The sequence below is a fragment of the Passer domesticus genome, chromosome 10, assembly GCF_036417665.1.
Source record: "Passer domesticus isolate bPasDom1 chromosome 10, bPasDom1.hap1, whole genome shotgun sequence".
NCBI classification, from domain to species: Eukaryota; Metazoa; Chordata; class Aves; order Passeriformes; family Passeridae; genus Passer; species Passer domesticus.
The window spans coordinates 39549163-39573640 of record NC_087483.1 but is presented as its reverse complement, the minus strand read 5'-3'; the positions used below and the strand labels follow the sequence as shown (position 1 = coordinate 39573640).

At 39.0% G+C, this 24478-nt stretch overlaps 1 protein-coding gene across 3 annotated transcripts in view; it reads right to left on the bottom strand.

The window, feature by feature from the left end:
* Positions 1 to 24478, bottom strand: part of ARHGAP15 (Rho GTPase activating protein 15) — a 320750-nt gene that overhangs the window by 62028 nt on the left and 234244 nt on the right. The gene's annotated exons all lie outside the window — the stretch shown is intronic.

The following is a 24478-nucleotide window of genomic DNA, read 5'->3' as shown; positions in this document are numbered from 1 at the left end:
CCTTTGGTGAGACAGGGTCATTTTGGGTCTCATACTGTGATCAATTTGCTGGTGTTTCTGACTTTTCTATTATTTCCCTGCTGGTGGCTGCACACAGCAGCACTGGGATGAAAATTTGGCATTTGGGCAAATCAGCCCCAGCTCCAGTGTGTGAAACTTCCGAGCACTGGGTTTTTATTCCAGTGACCAGTGTATAAACTGAGGGAGATCTCCCCTGGAGAAAGTCCTCAATGGTACTCTTAAATAATCCTTACAATCTCCCTCACAACAAAATCATTGCAGAAGAGCTGGGTGTGCACAAAGAATTCTCAGCTGGCTTAAATCCTCAGAAATTTTTTGGACTCATTCATCCCAATAGTCATTTTACTACTGAGAGATCCAAAACAGAGTCCTGTGGTTGAAAGAGGAAAAGAAAATTCCTCATGCAATCACTAGGAAAAGACCAACTGACCAGTGTCATCCTGCTTTTTTTCCAACATGAAGAAGCTTGTATGAAATTTGAAGACTTTTCCCTTTTTTTTTTCATATTTATATTCATCAAAAATATTTTCCTGATCAGTCATGGTCTTCACTAGGAAAAAAGGGAAAGAACAGACTCAAGCAGAAGTTCTCCACTACACCAGCACAGTTCTTGATCACAAAATCCCTTTGTGAGAAAGGTTGAAATTTATTACAAAGACTTTTTTACCCTTTGGGGTACATTACATATGAAATAATTTATGACTCATGAATCACAAGAAAGCAGTGAATTAGGTTTCAGATAAGTCTGCCAAATATTACAAAACATTGTGTACAGATTTTTGGACCATGACTGACAGCACAAACACCACTTTGCACACTGGAAGGTGTGTGTGTGTGTTCCATTGCTGTACCTGCATTTTCCAAGCCACAGCCTTTCTGATCACCAGTGCACAGACACAGCAGCATTCTTGGGGCAGACAACTTCTTTGAAACACTCAATTTAGAGCAGCAATTGTGCACAGAGATGTCCAGACGTGACAGCAATGGGATGCTGTGAGGTGGTGACAATTGTTTCTCACTCTGTGGCCAGGAGCTCAATCCCTTGGTGAAACAGCACAAGATGATGAGCTTCCTATCCTGAATCCTAAATCCTTCCCTGACACCCTCCAAAGTCCATGAACTCCCTGGAACTTCACAGCACATCAAAAACCTCAACTCTTGTGAAGCAATAATTCCCTCGTTCAGATGGATTTTTTTGAGTTCTTCCTCTCTCCTTTGCTAGCTTTGGGAGATCCATTGTCCTGCCTGAACTCAACGCACAGCCCTTCACCTCCAAGAGTGTTTAAACAAATCAAGGAAAATGTCAGCTAAGCAAATCATTACATTTTGTCTGCAATGGATTTCTAAACAGCCTTGTCTGAATCCATCCAATGCTAGCACTGATGACTTATCAGGGTTATAGTCAGCAAAAGAAAGCTTGTGTGCTTTTCTCCTCCTCTGCTGGAGGAACCTGGCATGCTGTCTCAACAGAAAATTTAAGCTGTGATGTTACAGTGCCTGATTTATTATTAGAGTGCCCATTTCCATGAAGTCCAAGCACAAATTACTGAACAAATTCAGCTAAAATGCAGAACATCTCTGTGTGCATCCAGAGTGCTGCTTATTCCAGTCCCCCCAAATGACAGTTCTCTGACCTGGGGGCATGCTGGAACAACCAAGTACTGCTAACTTAAACCTCAGCCTGTGCCAGAGAAAGAAAAGGTTTCTGTACTTGGGCACACTGGGTCATATTCATCCTTGTATAATTCCATAAAGTCTAAAGAGTAAGAGAGGGATGAACTGTCTCATTGTTTCTGTGGAAAAGATCCAGAACACTTGAGGAGTTCAGGGGTGGTATGTGATGAAGGCATGCAGAGGAGTTCAAAGATTTGGAAAAGTGGTCAGCCAATGATGCCATAGTGCCAGGGAAATTTCTACACTATCACTTGCTGTTTAGAGCTGAAAGTATAAAAATATGCAGTGTCACCTAAAGTACAATACTTTTGGCAGCCAGAAACAGGTATCATCACCAAGGTACTCGTATGCTATTCACTGCCAATACCTGCTGCAAGCTTCAATGACAGATATTAGTTTTGACTTAGCATATTCTATCATCATGATCTGAAGCAATAATTACTGTGATGGGATTATAATTACAAGTACTTTTTAAATTCATTAAATTTAGCTGAATCAACTATTCTGTATGGGAAAAGGAATGATTTTAAAGAGATAATATTTCCCCTTGAAATGCAGCTGAAAGCTCCCTAAGAATAAATAGACCACCTGTTTACAGATCAACATACTTCTGCCAGACTCGCTTGGAGGTGACTTGTAAACAAAGAGTAGGAGCAGGCAGACACAGCCTGAGAATGGGGACTTGCAGGGCCTGATCACTCCTTCTTTTGGGGCCAGAGAAATAGCCAGGTACTGCTCAGGGTTTAAAAAAAAAAGGACAAGAAAGGAGCACGGAGGAATTCCCACCCAGCCCTTACCCTCCCACGGAGCACCAAGGCTGCCTGAACACCACCAGGAAGGGGCTTGGCAGACTTTCTGCAACTCAGAAATTAAATGTCCGTGCTGAGGGGAAATTACATTTGTCTTACAGTGCTGAGATTCTGTCCTCTATCTAATTCTCTCTCCTTACTTATTGCACAGTAACTTCAGCTTCTTCCTAACAGTGAAGCACACTTTATTTTTTCTGTTTATTCTTCCCTCTATATTTTGAGCTGGGCTAATGACTGCAGAAAAAAAATACCAAATACAGAACAAAATACAAAAATACTGGTCTAATACTTGCTTAGACCAGTAAGTTATTCTCCAGGATACATTTTGCTGTTCAAAGGGAAAAGTCCACTCTGAATTCTGCTTTTGACTTGATTGATCTTCCTCTCTTTGCTGTGCATTGTGTATACACACATTAGTCAAGGTAAATATCTGCCTTCCAACTTCAAATCTGTTATTAACATTTTTTTTATTGTGTAATTGCTCTCCAGTAAGATTCTCTGCAATCCAATTTTAGGGGTTTTATCTTTTTTTTCTTCCCCATTTACAGTCAGATCTTTTATCAGATTTATGTGTATCAGTGTCCGCAAATCTACATTTTAAATAAATTGAAGGCTCTAAAGATCTAATACAGAGAGGAATTGGACAATGACTCTCTGTCCCATTTTCATACTTCAAAAATATGTTCATATTCATATCTTTTTAATTGTGCTACTAACTCAGAGTGCTTTAGGATTCTGTCATATAGCTGTTCTGTTCTTCCTTTCTTGCTGTTTCTAACACTGCTTCTATTTCCATTCTTGTCAAAAGCCTTTTCATAGTCCAAAAATCTGTACACAATGTTTTGTAATATTTGGCAGACTTATCTGAAACCTAATTCACTGCTTTCTTGTGATTCATGGGTCATAAATTATTTCATATGTAATGTACCCCAAAGGGTAAAAAAGTCTTTGTATTAAATTTCAACCAGACACTTTAAGGGAGAGGAAAAAAATAAAGGGAAAAGAGTATTTTTGAGAGAGTCTGCAAAGATCTGACCTCAATATATTGTCTAGTGTGTTGTCTTCCACAAATGGCATCTCAGTATCCTTTAGTAAATATAAGATTTCAACATGCTACAAGCAAAAACACTCTGCTGTAGTGTGGGCTTGCTATGGACAACTTTAAAGGAAAGGAGAAATACAAAATATGAAGCACTGGATCAGACGAGCGATGCATTAAATCAGTCCTGTCTCCAGTGATTGTTAAACTGAAAGGGTCTGCATGAAAACAATTCAAAAAACAAGAATACCACCCAATCCTGACTTGTTGCACACAGCCAAATATATTATTGTGACTGACCCCAGTAACAATGAGCTTGTGCCTCAGTGACTCAGTTTCAATAATCAAAGGAAATAATTAACAAAACAATAAAGATCATTATAACTTCCTTTATGTAAATGACTTCCAAATGTAAATAGATCAAAGCTCAGGCTAAAATTAAGCAATTCCCCTAGTCCTCCTACAATACTAGAAGGGAACAACCATATATGGTTTGTTTACAGCTATAAGGATTATCAATGAAACATTATTTGTTGTTTTATTAGAAAAACAGAAATCTAAACATGTCTCAAAGTGCTATTCACATATTCCTCATATCTGTAACCTCATTTATTTTGATGGGACTCTTTCCAAGAATACAGCTTACCCACACATGTAAATCTCTGTTCTCACACCTTGTTGTTTTTAGGTTGCCCAGAGAACAAATTTGACATTTTTATTTTTTGATGAACGGGCTCTTTGAAGCAGAGCATCTGAAAGAAGTATCCTTACATGAAATCAGGTGCACACAAGCCCTGTAGATGTCAAGGACAAAACATTTTATTTTGTATAAAATTTTGGTTCGCTAAAGTCAAAACGCTTCTGTTCATCAGAACTTTTATAAAGGACTGTTTCATAATATGAATCCATTTGGATTATCTGACCAAAGATAAGACTTCAATGGACTTACTATATCATTCACCACTGTACCAGTGCCACAAAAGGGAATTACAATTAATTGGATTATGTTGGTCTCCACCCGCTGATTGTAGAAGAGAAAGTCTGAAACTGTAACTATTTCAAACGCACCATATCTCTCATCAACCATGGGATTTGGGCTTTAATTTACCAATAAAGCTTAATTTCTTCTCTATATTCTCTTCTGGTTAGGAAGAGGTCATTTAAACACTTTATTCAAGTTATTCAAAAAGAAAGGACACTTTGTTAAATACTTTCACACTAGCACTTCAATACTTGCACCTTGCCTTTAGGAATTCCTTATTTTTTTCTATGAGCAATAAAGTGAGTTGCCTTGAAAAACCCAAGGCCAAGATCCAGGACTCCATTTGGATAATAAGAATAATTCAGACTTCACCTCCCTTGGTTCAGTTCATGAAAACTTGGCTGAGACTGTTATCTAACACAACAATTTGTTATCAGTTATACAGTGAACAGAGAATATCAACTCATAGATAGATATGAGGTAGTGAGAGTTTTCCATAGCAGAGAACCATGTTAGATGTAGGTTTATCTGTATGGAAAGCTACACCAGGAAAGGCAAAGGTACTAACATAAATTTGATAAAATTTGACATAAATATAAATTGTAAGTTCTATTAGCTTAGAAATAGTAATGTTTCACAATGTAGGCAACTTCAACCACATTAATTAATGTATCTTACATCCTAAACCCAACAAAAACACCATTCTTATTTTGTATGTCCACAAGTGTGTACATATATATATATATACACACATATATATATATGTATGTATGAACATATCCAAATTTGCTTATATATTATTTTTTCACTGATGGCTCTGCCTCAAAGCCATTAGCATTTTTCTTCAGTACCCTTACTGGAAGGTTATTTCAGTGCCTAATTCCTTCAAGTTGCCAGACTAAATTATTAAACTTTATATACTTTAAAAATAATTATTAATATCAGTAATGCTCGCTTTGATTCTTTTTTTTTTTTTTTTGTCAAACTTTCACATTCGGTTTAAGGAATAAAAAGTCCTCAGTCAACTTACTTCAAAACCATGTTGCTTAATTCACATTTGCATTACTTTTTGCTAATATCTGAAGCTCTAATTCCGTTCCCTGGATATTAGCTGGGACTAGCTATGCTGTTAAAGATAGGAATGCTTCTAAGTACTTACTGAATCAGGGCATATGAGATGATAATTGTATGTGTTTAAAACAAAACTTTAAACAGGAGGGGATTATATAAGTTGCTAAAACAAATATATCTTCAAGTGCACTGAAGGACTTTTAAATGTTAACGAAATGTCCTTTGATAATAATAGTGCTACTAATAACATAAATTTTCAAATATTTTTATGCGTTTTGAGAATCACGTTGCCCTGAATATGGATGACTCTTGGTAAGTGCACTTTTTTCATACAAACTCATCAGCTTTGGGGTTCCATCCACTCTGAAGTCACACCAGCGGATCCTTGTCCTGATCCAGGCGTGGGTTATCCTGCACATTTCAGCTTCTTTTGCACAGAGCTGGCTTACAAACACTGACATTTTTGTGTAATGCGTTTTTGTGACAGCAAAAATAACTTCCATTGGAGGAATAGGATGACTCTGCAAGTGTGGAAGTCCAAAGTGTCTGGATCAAACCTGTGTCCATGAAATCCATGGAATCACATGACTTGTGGGATACAGAGCAGCATACACAGCAACATTTGAGACCTTGCCCAGGTCATTTTGACCAAAAGGTTGGAATTTTGGGGCCAGTGTGGGCTTAAAATAATATCTCCACCCACCCTGCCACATGCAATTCCACGTGCCATTCCGCAGCTTCTCCCAGAGAGGAGATGCATGAACGCCCCGGGGCGCACGCAAACACGCCTGGCAGCGCCTGTGGTTCCTGCTTGGCAGGGAAGGGGTGCGATGAAATTCGGGTGACTCACGTCACGATGCTTTCCATTCCCCACAAAGCCTCACAGCCTCACGTGTACGGAGGAGACAGCGGCGCCTCCTGCACCCCCCAAATCCTTGCTCACCTCACACCTTTCCCTCCACCTCGCGTGCACATCGGCATTTCGCGTTTTCATTTTCCCTGTGGTAGAGCCCAGACCAGATTTGCCACGTTGCCCATTGGTTTCTGCCTCCCTTTCTCCTTTCCAGGATTTATATGGATGTGTATCCTAATTGTAATGCTTCCAATTCCTCTCATTCCACCTCAACGTAAAGGCATATATTACAGGAGGGCAATGGTATGCTTCAAAACAATTTTAGAACTTCACAGTACATGGATTTTTCCTGTTCTACAAATTAGTCTTGTGAATGGACTTGTAATAACGAGGATTTCAACATAAAATAAGAGATTTTCCTGTCTTTGGTTCCTTGAGACACATTCAGGTCCCTCCCGTGAGAAATATATTAAAATATTGATTAGATTAGAGCAACATTTCAAATAAATGGAGATTTATACTTCCTTTTGGAGACAGAATCTTATAAAAAAGTTTCAAGGCATCACACAACAAAGCAGTTGACAAGAAAGATAGCATCTGCTTTCCTGGCTATTCAAGCTGAAGTTTTTCATTCTAAATGCAGGCAATGTTTCCAAAGTTAACATAATTAACTCACGACAATCCTGAAACATCATAATATAAGATACAGATGGAAATTCAAAGCTTTAAAAATGTCATATAACTGCAAGAGGATTACCATTTTTTAACAGCATGAATCTGAATACTAATTAAAACAGGTGGTTTAATTTCAAACACTTTTGCCCACTGTGGCACTACTGGGTGGGTTATTTATGTATTAATCTATTAGGAGCATATATTGCTCAAAAATTGTGATATGCGATAATAACAAATTTAAGAGATAAAGGAATGACACTCTGTCCTGCTTCCTGAAACAATCAAAGACCAATAGTTCAATTAGTTAGCAATTTCCGTGTGACTATTTGACAGATTCTGCTAATTGTTAAGCTCCCACTAACTATTGCTTTACATAATTAATTATATTCAAACGTGAACAACAAAGACATGTGGGCCAGTTGCCCTTTTGACAATGTTTTTCGCAAACTGATTTGCTTACCAAAAATATTTTTAGAAAGAAAAGATACTAATCTGAAGTGGAAATACACATCAAAAAAATGTTGAAACAGCTCTGCATTTTACCATGGTTATGAGAAAAAAATTTGGATTGTTTAACATATCATTTATGCTGCATGCATAATAGCTGAAGTCTTCTAGCAGAGATCTTTCATATTAATTTAGCATTGCATAAAATTCATAGTAACAGGTCCAAGGGTCAAGCATCATTCATCATTAGTTGAAGTGACATTTGCAACCCTTCATATAGCAGCTGCTTGAAAGGGGAAAAAAGGTATTCTTTGGGAGAATGGGGGGTAGCACACAATCCCCGCTCTATCCGCGGAAGGGAAAACAAGGTGCCACTATGTCAGCGTGGTAATGTGCTTAAATTTGGTGATGTCATTCTTCCCTAACCCCCACGAGTCACAAGGCACAAGGCAGCTGCATTCCTGAACTTCGGAGTTCGGGTGGAGATAAGTAATAACTAGATGTAAATGAATTACATTACTGTGGTTGTGAACATAGCTCTGTGCATCTAAATTATGATTTATATCAGGATCCTATCTTGTTTTTGAGAGTTTTCTACTTGTTAACAAGGCAGCCCTTGTTCTCATGGCATCCTCCAGGCATAATAGTTTCTGGGAAGCCAAATAAGATCACTTTTGAAACTGCAAGACAGCATTCCAAGACTTTGCAGCAGAACACATTGGCCAAATTAGGACTTCTGAAGACTGTTAACTAACAAATAAAATCTTTTTTTTTTTCTTTCTTTCTTTGTGGCATGTCTTCACTACTATAAAACATTAAGATCAGAACCGAAAATGTGAGCAATTAAAATGAAAATGTAATCATCTGCAAGAAAAGATAAATTTGTATTAAATGGCTAATACTTCACAGTCCTTTTGATATTACAAGTACTTTTTAAGAAAATATATATTTTATGTCACAGCAATTTTTATTATGTGAAACATGTGATCTCTTTGGAATTATGCACATTTATAAACCACGGTCATTAAAACAGCATGCGACACAAAGTAGTTTGATTTTGGAGCTTTGGTAATATTTGATGATTTTCCTAAACTTTATACCTGAAATATATTTAATTTATTCATGTCACTAATTATCTACTAGTATTTAAAGAACTAGCATGACTACCATCCCAGACTACTGCTTCTTCCTTAATAAGTTTAATGATTTTTACAAGGGAAACCAATGTTTTTTAAAGAGTCACTTAGAAGCACATGAAAAATGTTCAAGGACATTGCTTATTACACACTGCAATTCTATGAGCTGCTATAAATTAAACTCCCAGTCAAAACATTTCTACCAGTGAGAATTCACTTTTCTGTACTCTCCACAAGGGTTTGGGAGGAGAAGATGCACTGGTCTGGAGTCAAAATAAGGTGCAAAATAGGGATTTAATGGTGACATTTCATTATAGCCAATATCAACACTGGCCCTTCACACTGCACAGCAGCTGTGAGCCTCAGACTGAGTCCCAAAATGGTTTGCAGACCAGGTTGTTCATGTAAGACGTTATTTAAAATATAAGGTGGTGAAAAATACATCCTTGAATCAGAACAAAAAAGCATTTTCACATAGTACCGGTGCTGCCAGTCCATTACTGCCATGTCCTCTCCGTTTCCCCTGGGTTTTAATCAGTGCAGCCATTAAACACATATGTAAAGATGTTATAGATACCAGCCAGGCAGAATGGCTGTAAAAGGAATAGAACAGCAGAGGCAAGATGACTGGCAGATAGGGTTGCCACATCCCCCTTAAAGAGACTGCTCCTTTTCCACACCTTATGTCTCTTGTACCATAAAAATATGCATAGATGTATGTGGGAGCATCATAGCAGATTTCTTGGGATGCGTGCCATGCATCTGAGCTCCGAAGCTGGCTCAACGTTGTCACCATTAAGTCTCAGTGTACACAGCAACACTTCAATCTAATTTCAATTAGGGAAAAGTTACACAGAAACTTCTTTGAGAGTACCCATGACCCTACACATAAATACCAATTAAATTCAGTATCATCAGTGTCTTTGCAGCGAACATTGATATCACCAGCGAGAGGATGGAATTTAAAATGAGGCAAGGCTTGATGACATTACCTCCATCTACAAGCTCTGCCTGTGTTAACTAGTACGTCAACGATTAGTAAAACAGTGGGATTCATCTGTGAAGAAATGGGGTGAAAAGTAGAAATGACATGAAATTTTCATTGCAGGCAGTTTTTATGTGACATAAGGTAGAATATTGCATTGCTATGCAACAAAATGCTACCTGGTAAATGAGTAAAAGCTTAATCTGCTGAGAAGTTAGAGACACCAGCAGTGTTGGCAGTTGCAGCTGAGATAGCAGGAGAGCTAACTAAACTAACTAAAACTACTTCTCATACCAAAGATGTATAATCTCAAACCAGCTGTTTACATGCTTAACTATCCCTGTATCCTGAATACAGAAAAATCTGTAGGAAAAAGAACTTTTAGTGTCATTAAGTAAGATCAGTGAGATTGTGCCTGTTTATATGTGGATACTCAGGATACACAGGCACTGCATTTAGACTTGAGCCATTTCCTTTTGTTTGCCCATCTTTTATTTAGAAACAATGGGACCAAAAGTGTGGCAAGTTAAGGCTTTACTTCTTAACAACCACTTTTCCATTCCAAAGCTAGGAGACTTCACTAACATGCAGATTACTTGAGGGAGATAAAAATGTGCCCTTTAAGCCCTTTCCACAAAGACAGCACCTCCCAAACCTGCAAGACCAGGAGGAAAAGTCATCCTGAAAGTATTAAGGCTCCTTGCACACCATCGCTCTTTGGCGACTGGGAGATTTTACAGTCTTTCAAATCTTCTTTCAATCACAAGATGCCTTAAATGGACAGAAGGTCTTAAAATGTGCTCTCCATCTCCCCAGTTGAGAAAGATACATCGAAGGGGGAGGGAGGGGGATTCAGGCCACAACACAAAAAGCATTAATGCAAAGAACAGTGGGGTCTCTCCCTAATTTGACTTTCTCTACAGGTGGTCTGCAGCTGCATCCAAACAGGTTACACTACCGCCTTCCCATGGGCATTACAACAAAGTAGGATCTGTATTCACAAGAATACATTTGCTGGCATGGGCTGATTCAGGTCTAAAAATAAGAAAAAAGCATTTTTCAGTATAGCCTGAGGTAACTCTCCGCGCCAGCAGAAGACAGTAGCACTCTTGTTTCACTGGCTGTGCGTGATGATAAAGGATATCAGAAACCTACTTCATGTGACTCACCGAGGTCCACAGCCAGATTCCAATTGATTCATTTTATTTGTATTAGTTTGTTCTCCATCGACCACACAACAGACTAGACCAAATCAATAAGCAATATTCTGTTTTCTATTGACTTGGGGAGTAATTCGCACCGGGCCCTGCGACTGCTGTATCTGATTTTATAGTTCTGTATATCATCATGGAAACGGCGGGGCTCAGAGACCACTGGGAGCACGGAGAAATGGGAAAAAATTGCAAAGGCAAGGTGAGATATTGGCTTTTAAACTATTGCACCAGTCAGAGAAGAGGTCTGTGCTGTGGGTGCAGAGGGTATTTCACCTTGTGCCTAAGGAATTCTGAAGTGCAAACGTGTGTGCAAAAATGATGTAGGGATGAGATGAACATATAACTGTTGTGCCACACGTCCAGCCCTAGGACAAGACTGAGAGGTGGTGCCAGCAGCAGCTACCCCCTGGTTGGGTTTGCAGAGACAGAGCTGTAACCCATGGGTTTGGCACTGCCAAAATCCCGGTCACCAACACCAGCACAAGCAGTGGAACCTGTGTAAGTGTGAAATGGCCTCAGCAGGGTTTTCTTAAATAGATAGTTCAAGTCTGCCTACGTGGATTCCTGTACAATTCAGATAAAAACACACACATTTCTTAACCATTTTCCCCGTTTTGATTTTTTTTCATTCCCTAGCTTGTACCCTGGAAGAGATATCTGCTCATCAGAAGCCTCCAAATAACTCATCTTTGTATTCCTCAATTTTTATTTTATACTTTTTTAAGGATTCTTCTTCTTGCAAGCAGTGGATAAGTGGAAATAGAAGAGCTTTTGCACAAAACTCTCCCACAGCACTTCTTCCCAATGATTTTGCTAAAATACTCAATGTAAGACCAGGACAGACCTCCTCACTTCTGCACAAAGACAACTAACTGTATTGTAATATCTCTTTTCCCTTAAAACTTTCCTTCTGCCCCAGATCTCAGATTCTTTGAGCTTCTGTGCCAAAGTAGAGAGCTGGCTTTTCAATGTCTCCCATAATCTTGGCTTTTCTATATGAGACAGAAAAAGCAGGCTGGGTACCGGGGTGGGTGTATGTAAGGGGTGGCAGAATACGGCCCAGTGTGTTCTTCCTATCAAATACACTTGACAAACTTTAATGAAAAGTCTTCTCTACTTCCTACTAACAGATGTTTCCAATTTTTTCTCTCTCAGCACTTTAAACCACCATCTTTAGTTTTCATGTCTAAGAGACATTATTATAGGATACATCATAATGATATACTGTACATTCATATACAGTATCCCATACAATGACTAGTTGATTTATAATTCAGATCCAATAAAGGGAAAAAATTGATTTAACTGATGACTAGTGAAATACTAAATGCATTACAATGTTTGAAAAGAACATCCTTTTCTTGCAATGCGAGTGACATAATAAAATTAAATATGGATATAAGATAATGCCCATTATTATTAGGCAAGTGGAATCAAAGGGAAGAAAAGGAAGAAAAGCAATCTCTATGGATCAAGGAATGCCTAAACTTCTTCTTCAAATGTACAAAAGCATGAAGACAAATGGAAAGATTTCACAAATAAAGTAAATTCAAATAATCTTGAATTACAGTATAAAGTTGGCTTTCCATTTACTGCTCTTTGTCCATCAGGACTTGCAGCAGTGCTGTCACATTTGGGTACTGTTTTGGGGGTAAATGTGAATTCCATGGGTCATTAACCTTTGGGTTTTTAAGCTCTGGGATAAATGTTTGTTTCCCTAAACCCGTGCAGCAGCACAAAGCCACGATTTAGCCCCACATCCAAGAAATTCATACCCTTGTCCTACATCTCACCCTTTCACCCCGCAAAGCCCCGATCAAGGCTCATCCCCGTTTCTCACCCCATCCCAGAATACTCACACAATCAATACCGAGGCAATGCAGCCACTAATTTCCACGTCTCATTCCAGAAGCTTTACGACTGCTCCCCTTTTCCCCGTGCAGCTGTGTGGGCAAGGAGCCTGGCCGGGGTGCTGGGGAGAGCATCAGCAAATAGGGAGCACAAAGCCAAGGTACCAGCGAGCTGCCCCAGCATTTGGAAGAGCTCCTCAACATATTGAACATTTCCAGGTCAGAAATCGAGGCCAGGCACCCCAGAAGTAGTTGGGATTTTAACTTTCTTTAAGCATCTGCTGGAAGTCAGTCACTCCAGCATTTGCGCATATCTTTGTTCTTCCAGATGGGTAAATTGCTTCTAATACAAAATAACTCCAAAAGCGGCTGTGATTGCTCATACAGACTTAGATTGATGGTCAATTTTTTATAATCCTAGTGCAGTAGTTTCTCCCTGTAGGAATATGTGTATTTTGCTTCTGGAGAAGCAGTGGCAGGCAGTAATCGCTGCTGGAGCCAATGGAGTTTATTTTTTTGAAAGAATCATACAGTCGTTATAACCAAAATGACACCCAAGTACTGGCACTCAGCTACACCTCATTTCACTGTGGCATCAGAAACATTTTTTAAAAGACTTTAGCGATTTCAGATATCTTACAGAAAAGTTATTGTACCTAAAAATCTTTCCGGGGTTTTAACCTATATTATGGAATTTAACAAAACAGTAATAACCAGCTCAGAGAAATGCACCAGCAGAATCTGGGGGTCAGCTAATTTGTGCTTAAACACCTCCATTTGCATGTGCAAAAGTGGATAATTATGCTCCCAGTTGCCCATTCATGTGTACAGATGGGTGCACCCACACATTTTTGTGGGATAATTTTTGGAAGCCTATAGAAAATATGGTCTTTAAAGATTTTAATAAGGTTGGCAAAACATACTTTTTCTGCATAAAATTATGTAGTTCCCAAGTCTAAAATTACTTTGATTTAAAAATGAAAATTGGCAAGGGATTAATCCATAATATGGTCTAATTACTTTTTTCTTAAAAATTAAATGGTCAAGATCTTAACTCAGAATAGTGGTTACTGTTCATGAACTGAAACTAAGAAACAGAACTGAATAAAGGATTTTATTAAGTGCCTAAATATGTGTTTAGCTAATAGAATCCTCTTACCTTTGGCTGAATAACAGGTATAATAATTCTGAAAGCATATTGAATTTATACATCTGAATCATAAAGCCCTACTAATTATATTTTTATGAGATTGAAATGCAAACTGGCCAAAGCTTGGAAATAAAAAGTAGAACTGACTTGCTGTCATTAACTTGCAAAAACACATACATTCATGAACACACACAACAAATAAAGGGAGAGAAATAGAGACAGACACAGAGGATGTCGAAAACAGATCATTAGCACATCTTTTGGCCCTTACCAAGCATTGTTAGGTTTTATTTAACCTTTGCATTGTTTAAAATGCTGAAAGTTTAATTTTATTTATCAAAGTGGACTCAGCTATAGTCAAAGGGTGCTTGCCAGCCTGCGACATATAGGGCTTGCTGAGCACTGCTCGATAAACAAATCAGGTTTTCAGCGAGGACTGCATTTTCCCTGTCATGTTCAACAAGAAAAAACAATATTATAGCAAGGATACTTTTTCACGCTCTCTGGTATTTTATTATTTCTTTGTTTGCAGAGGTTACTTCTACAAGTAAGTAAATATCCCTGCGAATTTCTCTTTGTCCTTCATCAATCAGAACCGGTCAATTATCAGACTAGTGCAACTAGATCAAAACTCCAGGCTGTGTAGTCATATTACCACTCATATTATTACTAAAAGCGCATCTATATTCCAAACTGGGATACCATAACCCCTTTGTCATTTTCCAATAAAAAAGACCATACCAAATAGGCAGAGCACACCGTAATTAGCAGCTGGCAGAGAAAGCTGTAAATCTGTATGAGTTCTGAACGATTTGCTTACATTGTTGCTTTGTTGACAAATGATGCTGTACATGTTAATGTTCCTGAAATGTCCCCATTGCACCTGACGTGCCAATAAATGCCAGCCAGCTGTATGAATTATGGAAATAAGATTTTTGTTTATGAAGGTATCCCAGACATTTATTTTACTGCATGCCTCTTGACAGATTTAATGTCTGGAGTTACATTGAGAAGATATTTGCTACCTGACATAATGGATAATGGAAACTTTAAAGGCTTTTTTTAATGATGAGACTAATATATTTTTTTTTTAATTTTACCTTGTGGCTACACATTTATTCTCGATATAAAGCTTGCATATTTTAAATGAAATGATACTAAATTGTTCCTAATGCACCATGAGTTGGATGAAGCCAGTGCTGCAGCGTATGAGAAAACAGAGGAAAAGTAGCTCTGAGAGCTACTAAAACAAGAGCACTACATGCAAGTTTCCCTATTTCTCTGGGTTTATTTTATCTCCTGTGCACATTCACTAGTATATCATTAGTGCACAAAGGTAGCAGTTAAATCTCAGGCATTTCAAAGTATGATAAAAATCTTTTAACAGATGTATTTATAGCAGACTCCATAAAACATTCATTTAATATGCTAAGGCAAGGCACAGAGAACACAGAAATTTGTACAGCTACTGCCTATATTTAACTATATTTAACTGGATTCAGAACCAAAAAATCTGTTCCTGAACTCTGAATATTTAAAAACAAGGTGTATGTTCTTAAGTAAGACACACAAAAATTCCCTGTAAGTATGGGAAGTCATGAAAACTTATTCCAACCCTGCTTTTACCAAGCATACTTGTTCGAGCCAGGGAAAATAATTATCTGAGTTATCCCATCTCTCAGACAAGCTCTAATCAGACTTGTCTAGGGACAGATTTACAGGTTACTCTGAGATTCCCCCAGAGCTGGTTCTGCAGTGGAAAGGCCCTGAAGCTCTCCCACCACTGGGGTGAGCAGCAGGTGCTGCCTCATGGGAATCCCAGCCCCACATTTTCCCTGCCCTGTGAGTTAGGGAACCTGATTCCTGCTCCAAAGTGGAAAAATTTCGGCTGGCAGAAGAGACTCTACTACGCAAGCTCTTCAATTCTTCCTCTATTAGCACATGTTAGTGTATTGTCAAGAGGAACAATAGCAACCCCACAAACTATTTATTCCATCAAGAACAATTTATTGTCTTTTGTAAGTTCGTTTCCAGCTTCTGAAGCTCAAGAGAGAAAAATCTGCTGGTTCTTTAAAACTTCAGATGTTAGGGACTATTTGTAGTCATCATATAAATGGGGGTGGTAACCAAATTAACCAAATTCATTTTGTAACCACAAATCATTCCTATTAAAATACTCCCTTCTCACCCCACCTCAAAAGAAGAATAAGAATAATAAGAAAAAAAGGAGTCCAGATGGTTAAAATTATTTTTAAGCAAATATTTAGTGGTTACAGTTGAATTCTTCTGGCACACATTCTCCACTACAAAAATGACACCCCACATTCACTGTGTTAACCATTTTCCAATGTGCCAGCCAAATGAATGCCTCAGAGAACACACACACACACACGTTATGGAAGCATTATCAGAAATGCTATAGTTAAGGTTCCTTTGCAATTTGGGCAGAAAGTGAGGCTATTTTACACTGTGTGGTAGAATTTTGTCTCCAGGTATGACAGGCTCAACAGAAAGCTGAGCTTTCTACTGAAATCCCCTTCTTGAAGCACAACTGGTTTTCAGCATATTCCTTTATTGCAAAATGTCACTGGAAATTCTACTTGGGAAGTGGGGGGAAAAGGCTTGCAACTCTACATTCACAGCAACTGCTATCTCCATATTTTGCACAGTTTAGGAATGTTTCACTAAAAGACAAAAAAATGCCTTCTCTTATTTGCCATACCCTAATTTTAGTCTGTGCAAGAAGCAGCCCAAGGAACTCCCTTTGTTGCTGTGACAGTTGCTTTAATTCCCCCATGTTTTTCCTCGGGCTCGTTCACACACTGACCCACACTACTTGGAGCACACCGAGGGTGTATCCCTGCCTTTCCAAGAGATTTAACAACCACCACCTCTGCACACACGCCCCTCTGCGCTCCCAGTTCACACCCCAGAGCAGACTGGTGGGAGGCTGATGGGTGGAAGCAGGAGCACTGGCACCAGCACGGTGCTGGCTGCGGTGATGGACGGCCGGGGAAGGTGTCCCCCCGTGCAGCTCCTGCAAACTGGTTGCTCCAGTCTGGCATCCCAGGAGGCTTGCCAGATGGAGAAACCTTCTCCGCAGCAGAACTGCAAGCTGTGCTTCTCGGGAAACTCGAGGCTGTAACCCTTTCCCTCTTCCTCCACATACCCTGTTGCTTCCAGATTTCTTTCGATGCCTACACATAAACAACCGAGACGAAATCTTCATTTCTCAGAGACACAAACTTAACTCGTTTCTAATCCTTTTTCCAGCAAATTAACCCCAGATAACTTAACACTGTATATATAGCTTTGGGAATAGAAGCTAATTCATTCTAGGTCAGAGCTAAAACTGTGCATGTGATCCCCATGAAATGGATGAGTGTATTGTGGATGCTCACATATTTTTAAGCAGAAGAGAAGCTTGTTGTGGAGTCGCAGTACTTGGATATCATATTTGCATGGGCTGACTAAGGACTTGGGCAAAATTTAAGGTTGATTATCTAGTGATCTTCACATTTAGTTGATGAGACCCTGCCAGTAAAAAGCTCTGATGGAAACAGCAAAATAACGTTAACAAAGGTTTATTTTGGCAGAGGTTAAGGTCTAAATTATATATATATTTTTTTTAAAGAAAGGAAATACATATCTCTGTCTGTGTATGTGCATATGCACACCTGTTTTACATTGGTGTAACTCCTCTGATCTCAGTGTTTTACATCAGGATACTGAAAGGTAAATCTGACCCATACCATAAAGCTTCCAAAGGGCTAGCTCTCATTATTTTTTTTACAAAAGCCTATATTTTGCTCAGTGGAAGATTAAAACTAATGTATAGCAGAAGAGCAATGTAAGGAATCCCAGGGTAAGTCTCCATCCTCCTCTGAGTACCTGCACAGTGGGATAGTGCAGGAACTCAGGCTCCACTACCCATTTTCTCTTTCACGTGCATGGAATTCATTGAAAGTAGTGGGAAGGAAATTATAGCAGTCTCACAGGTCTCTAACAAGAGATCTCTGTGTGGAAAAATGTGACATGTCAAGGGCTACTTTCTTTGTATTGATTCATCAGAAAAATATACCGTAAAGAATAGCAGAAACCTAAAAGCTTTGCATTCCTCTTCCAGTACTAAATCAAACCAGATATTGGTAAAAGGTGCAATTTCACTGCAGACATACCAAAAGGTGATAATATTCTTATTGACTGAGACCAGTGGATGGCATAAAACATATACTCCTTTTCCAGTACCTTACACCATGATTATTTGTATTTTCCCCCTGCAGTTCACTGCTTAAGCAGTCTGTTTACAACCAAGAAAATAAACACAAAAATATCAAATAAACAAGGGGAAGGGATCTAATTAAAGGCTAAATTTACTTTGGGGGAGTAATTACTCTCAAACATTCCTTCTATTTCTTCATATAGGTGAAAGCTCACTCCCAATGATGAATATCTCAACCAAGCATTGATAATTTGTATTTGTGAAGAAATAAAACAATATATGTATTCTTCAAAGTTTCCCACGTGTTCCTGCAGAAAAGAGGAGCAGAGCATGCTGCTGTCAAAGCCCCCCTGAAATGGCAATGGGGAGAAGGAGAAGTGGCCACCAGGGCCAGGCTTTTGTCAAGTTGTACTTTCTGCTGGAAAAGCAAACCCCAGGAAGGTTCCTCTGTGCAAGGAGGGTTTGCAGGGCAGGGCTCTGCCAGGGGCTGGTTGCACAAAGTGTTACCTGTCTCGCTGCCTGTTACTTATGCTTTGTGCTGAAGAGTGGCACGTTGATTAATTACTACTCTAAAGTGCTTATAAAGCATCAGTCCAAGGCAGGTTTACTAGGTTGGGGCCTCCTGTGATTTATTGACTAAAGGAGAAAAGCAAAGGCCATTTGTGAAGGAGCATTTTGTGCTGGATGGAGGACAAAAAAAAAAAAGAAGTAATTTAAATTACTCATCCTCTGCTCCCCCCAAATTAAAGTGCCTGACACTGCAAAGCAAAGCCAAAGACTTTCTTCCTCTGAAATTTATGCAAAAAGATAAACAGCAACAGAGTTCTATTCCATTTCTCTTTAAAGCACACCCTGTAAATGGTAAGAAAAGGAACAGCCCAAATCCACTGGCAAGAAAGGTCTGAAATGTTTTCTTTTGCTGATATATGGAGCTGATCAGAGAACTTCAAAATAATTAGAGCAGAAATTCTCTAATACTTTTTGCTTTTTCAAGACTGTTGTTGGAAAGGAAGAGGAGAAAGCAAAGGACAGGCACAGCCACACACACATGAGGCATATCCACAGGAAGGATTCATTTGGTTCTGGTTTGTTTCTGCTGCTACTTTGCTTTTTTTTTGCCCTTTTTTTTTTTTTCCACCAGCAGTAAACTGGCACGTTGGGTTTACTTTGCTTCACTTACTAAAGCCTTTTAATAGTATATAGTGCAGGAATGCGAGAGGAAAAGATTCCCATATGACAGAGACCCTTTGATATTGTTACTTCAACCAAAACTTTGAAATACAGTAGCTGGTTTTGTGTGCTGCATATGACAATTTTTCCCCGAGTCTTAAAAACTTTGATTTACTTAACTGCTGTCACTGATGTGACTCACAGAAAAGAAAGAATGAAAAGACCCAGAAAGAGGAATGGCTCATGTGTTAGTCTATTTGATGGCACAGGATAATACAGGAAAATAATTATTACAGTCTGTAAAAAGAGTCTAAAAAATATTGTTAGCAAAGGAAAAAAAAGGCAGATAATGTCAAATACTTTCAATAATTTTATTGCTGCTTCAATACAATACTATGTAGATTTTCTATTTCAATTTATTTCTGTAGTTAACACTAAGCAGGGGAGTAAGTAAACACACAACTTACATCTCAGCAGAGTTTTAAAGTGTGAGAGCACCAAAGATACCCTTGAAAATTGCAAGTGGGGCTGTTAATTCTATCAGAAGAAATTAAGATTTCTCCTGGAGAGCAAAAAGTTGATTTGGGGATACCCAACCCACTCCACCACTGGCAGTCTGCTCCCCTGTAATCACCTCCAAAGCAGATTGCAGGGAGCTCTGGAAACAGCCTGGAGAAGGGCACCAAAAAGGGGGGATCCAAATTCCCTGCCTGTCCTAGGCATGACCACCTGCAGCCACCATGCAACCAAAATTTAAAGATGAATGTCAGAGAATCATAACCCCAGAATGGGATGGGTTTGAAGGGACCTTAAAAATCATCTTGTTCCAAACCCCTGCCACACCTTCCACCAGACCAGACTGCTCTAAGCTTGGTTTGAACAATTTCAGGGATGGGCATTAAGGTCTAACATGTGCATTGGGAGGCACTGACACCCAAAGCTGAAGGAGGGGAGCGTTTCCTCCAGAACCTGCTGAGACGCCTTGTCCTTTGCTGGCTTGCTCTGCTCAGGGAAAAGGAATTGCCTCTTACACCTCTCTGTGGTACAGTTTACCTATATGTAAAATGAAGACAGTGCTTGCCTCAAGGGGTGTAGAGAAGCTTAATTAAGCAGGAGATTCTTAGCCTTAATCAGACTTCTCTCACTTGCTAAGTACATGGGAAATCCTTCCGTTCAGGAACAAACTTGACACCATGACAAATGAATCAGCTTCCTTACCATTTTGCCTTTGGGAATTATTTTCCTTGGGAACAGATATTTATGAAGCTATAAAAAAAAAAAAATACCCAAAGCAAATAAAACCACCCCCAAAAAAACCCCAAAACCAAAAAAACAACCTCAAACCAAACCAAATCTCTACATTTCTATCATTGCTGACTTTTTTTCCTTCACATTAAATATTTCCTGCAATTTTATTTTACTGAGGATCCTGCCTCTGGGAATTGGGTAAGGACATGTATGACAGAAGATGTGGTAGGTGTGTAAGAGCTGTGAGGTGTTTGTGGGGAAATCTTTCCCATCCCATCCCAACCCCAACCTTTTCCCTCTAAGGATATGATGATTTAGGAGAGGGGGGACGCCATCACCATCACTACCAGTTGAGTTGCCTTCCACAAAGAGCTAAGAATTGATCCTGCCAGATGCTGGGAAGCTTTGGTGACAACCAGAGCCTTCTGTGAAAGGACTTTAACACAGTTTGAGAAGCTCAGGAGCATTAAGGTGGCATCCAAATGCACAGAGGATCACATCTGTTTTAAAGCCAGTGGGTTATTTCTAAATAGAAATGCCAAAGACAGGCAAGAGCATTTCAAAAAAGTCAAATCTCAGTGATTTCACTGAAATATTATCTATTTGTGGCATAAATAGATGCGGAGCCAAATAATTCTGAAGGATCTAAATTCCACCTTCCCTCTCCCACTCACAGAATCTGCTTTAAAGCAAAAATATCAAATTAATATGAGAATGATAGTTCTCACGGTATCCCCTGCCAGCCTAAGAAGGTACAGAGAGTATCCTGAGAAACTCTGTTCTTAGGAAATATTAAGTCCAGTTCTGAAAGCTATTAAGGGTTCACAAAATTAAGAGAAATAGCCAAAGTTTTGGTATCTGACTAGAATAAAATTTGAACCCTGGCCCTCTGACAGTAAATCAACAGTGTGCATGTGAAATATGTTTTCCCCCCTCCCAAGCAAAGCACACCAGCGGACCTGGCAGAGGCAGAAGAGGTTTCAAATATAGCACAGTCCTTTCTACCAGTGGGTACTCTTGGACCCAGCTCCTTCTGCTCTGTGCCCGCCTGCTGGGAGGAGATCTGAGGCCGGGCCTTGACGCGAGATGAATCCGGGCCAAGTTTATTCATTTTCCAAATCGTGATCTCGGCGATGCCCTCCCATTCCCATTCCTCCTGTCGCACCACTCCTCTGGAGTTTTGGCTCTTCCCCAGCCCCACCTCCCCCACCTCTCCTGGGACGCTCCCGGACACGAGCCCTGGCTCCGTGGTGGCTTCCCCAAGGAGACCTGGCTGACAGGACTGAAATACAAGCTCAGCAGAGGAATGTCCTCACTGTTTTACTCTTCAGAAGCAGCAGAGCTGGGATTATTTACAAAATCTGCTGGGTACTCCTGTGTCCTGCTCAGCTCCTCTTCCTCCCTGGCCCCATGGAGTACCCTACGAGGCAGCACCTTCCTGCTTCTCACCCCCAAAAAATGCTTTTCCTACACCTACTGATGGAAAGTCCCTCCACACAGACTCTTTCCAGCTCCAGCCCATATTATTTGCTGCCTGTGCTCCTCCACTGCTGTGTTATCCTTCCCAGTTCCCACATAGGGTCTATTTATTCCTCAGGGGTGGTTGAGAAGGAGACAATTCCATTTAGCAGTCTCAGGCAGCTGTTTGGGTGGTTTCAGCACAGTGATGGACAAGTTGCTGCTGATGGTGCTCAGTGCCTGTTAAAAAAGCCCTTGCCCAGCCCGACCCACTCATTTGGAGCTGTGCATCACTGTCCCCTGGATTGCACCTACACGAGCCAGGAACTGGGTCACTGAACCAATCTGGGTTAAAAATATCCCAGATATTCTTTAATGAAGTGTCAACAACTATTCTCAGGCTGAAGAGCGACCGGAACACCTCCTAATAATCTTGCTTACATATGCAAAAAGTATGTCCTAATCTAAAATGTATTTATAATATAAAATGGAGTTCAACATTTGACCCGAGTGCATCCCACTCTGTCAGAAAGACAAAGGAAATAAAAATGTGTTGCTGTAATTTCCTTGACAGCAAAAAAAAAACCAAAACAAACAAGAAACCTCACACATATATGTCTAGGCCAATATATATGATAATGTGAGACAATGAGTTAGATTTTTCATGGCCATGTTGAAACTCATATTGTTAGTTCTAAAACTGCAGCCGACAAACGCAATTCTTTTCCTTAATATGAAAAACCTAAATAAATAAATACATTCTTAAAGCCTCCTTGATTAAAACTTTTACTGAGTTTTTATAGACTTTGGAAGGGGAAGATTTTACAGCCAGGGCTGTGAACGCTCGTAGGAAAAATAACAATGATTATTGTTGGTTTCTGTTGTTGTTTCTAGTTTATTATTATTACTATTATTATTATTATTATAGTTTTGGTGGTGGTATCACCATCTGGATTATTATTACCACAGGAGTGACAAGATGCCCTCATCAGATCCGTTCTGCATTGTGTCAGGCATTACAAAAGCACATTGTGAGAGTGAGGAAAAAGTTTGTGATCGAAGCAGTTAATGCAGACAAAAGGTGCAGCGAGAAACAGAGGCACAAAGGGAAGGACTGACACCAGAGCCCACAAAGAGAGACAACACTGAGCCTCCAATAACCACAGTTAGCATCTATTTAAACACAGATTTGTTTGTCCAGACAAATATATATCTATTAATGCATATCACATTATGCAGTTTGAAGAAAATATACCAAGAGAAAAAAAAAAAAAAAAGGATGTGGTTATTTATTTTACATAGGTAAAATATCTTAATCAAAACTGGACTGATTAAAAGTGAAGCAACACAGAAAAAACATGAGATTGAGCATTGCTGGTGACTAACTTCAGTCAAAAGCACTGTTCAAACCACAGCCTATTAAAAAAAAAGAAATAAAATTCTGGTAATAACTGTTGGTAGGATCTGACCATGATTTGAACAAGCCATGGCACTGTACTTCCTACTGGGATATGGACAGCAAATAATAAAGTTGGTGGCATTCCAGCTGAGGAAGACTCTGGTTAAAAGCAGGCAGACAGTGTGCATTTTCTAGCACAGAGAAATTTCTTTCAGCTCTTAAAATCAACCATTAACTTTCTGAGGTCAAAAAGCTTCTCTTGTATTTTGCATATTTGATAACAATGAGTTAAGTATGAAACAAAAAAAGATTTATTTTTAATATTTTTCTTCTACTTCGATTTTGATTTGTACCACAATTGTAATAATTCAAACAATTCAAATAATTCAAATTTAGCATTATGTATTTTCTTTTACATTTACTTTGTTAGGTGTCTTACAAAGACTGTTTTATTGGTGAGGCTGATAAAATTAATTTCTTTAAAGAAAATATTTTTAGACTTGTTCCTGTTTAAATAGGCCAGATATTTCAGCCTCATTTACAGATGTGAACATGCCCAAAATATTTCAGCAGCTTAAGCCCTTTTTCTGCATTGCATTCAAATAGTCAATTTTCAAGAGCTGTTTTTTTGTCTTAAAGTTATTTAAAGTCTCATCTTGTCATTAGGCTACACTATGAGTAATCTAGAGTTCAGGTTTGCACATGACAGTTAATAACTTTAAATTCTAGAAAAGAAGAATACAAAATTAAGCCTTACACTATCTAGAAAAAAATAGTTATTTTTTAATCAATGGAAAATAATTTAGTCTTGAGTGGAACTGTTTTTTTAGCAGACAAATTTCTGCTCTAGTGTTCAGCTCAAATTCATAAAAACAAATAGGCAAAATGACATTTAGCTGCAAGATCACATTTCTCTAAAGATAAACTGTAAGCTCTGCACAGCCACTGCTACCAAACGTTGTTTATCCGAGCTTTAAATTCTACTCCCAAATTTGAATAGACTGCAGAGCTAACAGTGCTTCTGAGGAGCAATATCAAAATATGTGCCTCCTGGGTCTAAAAACCACAAGTTATT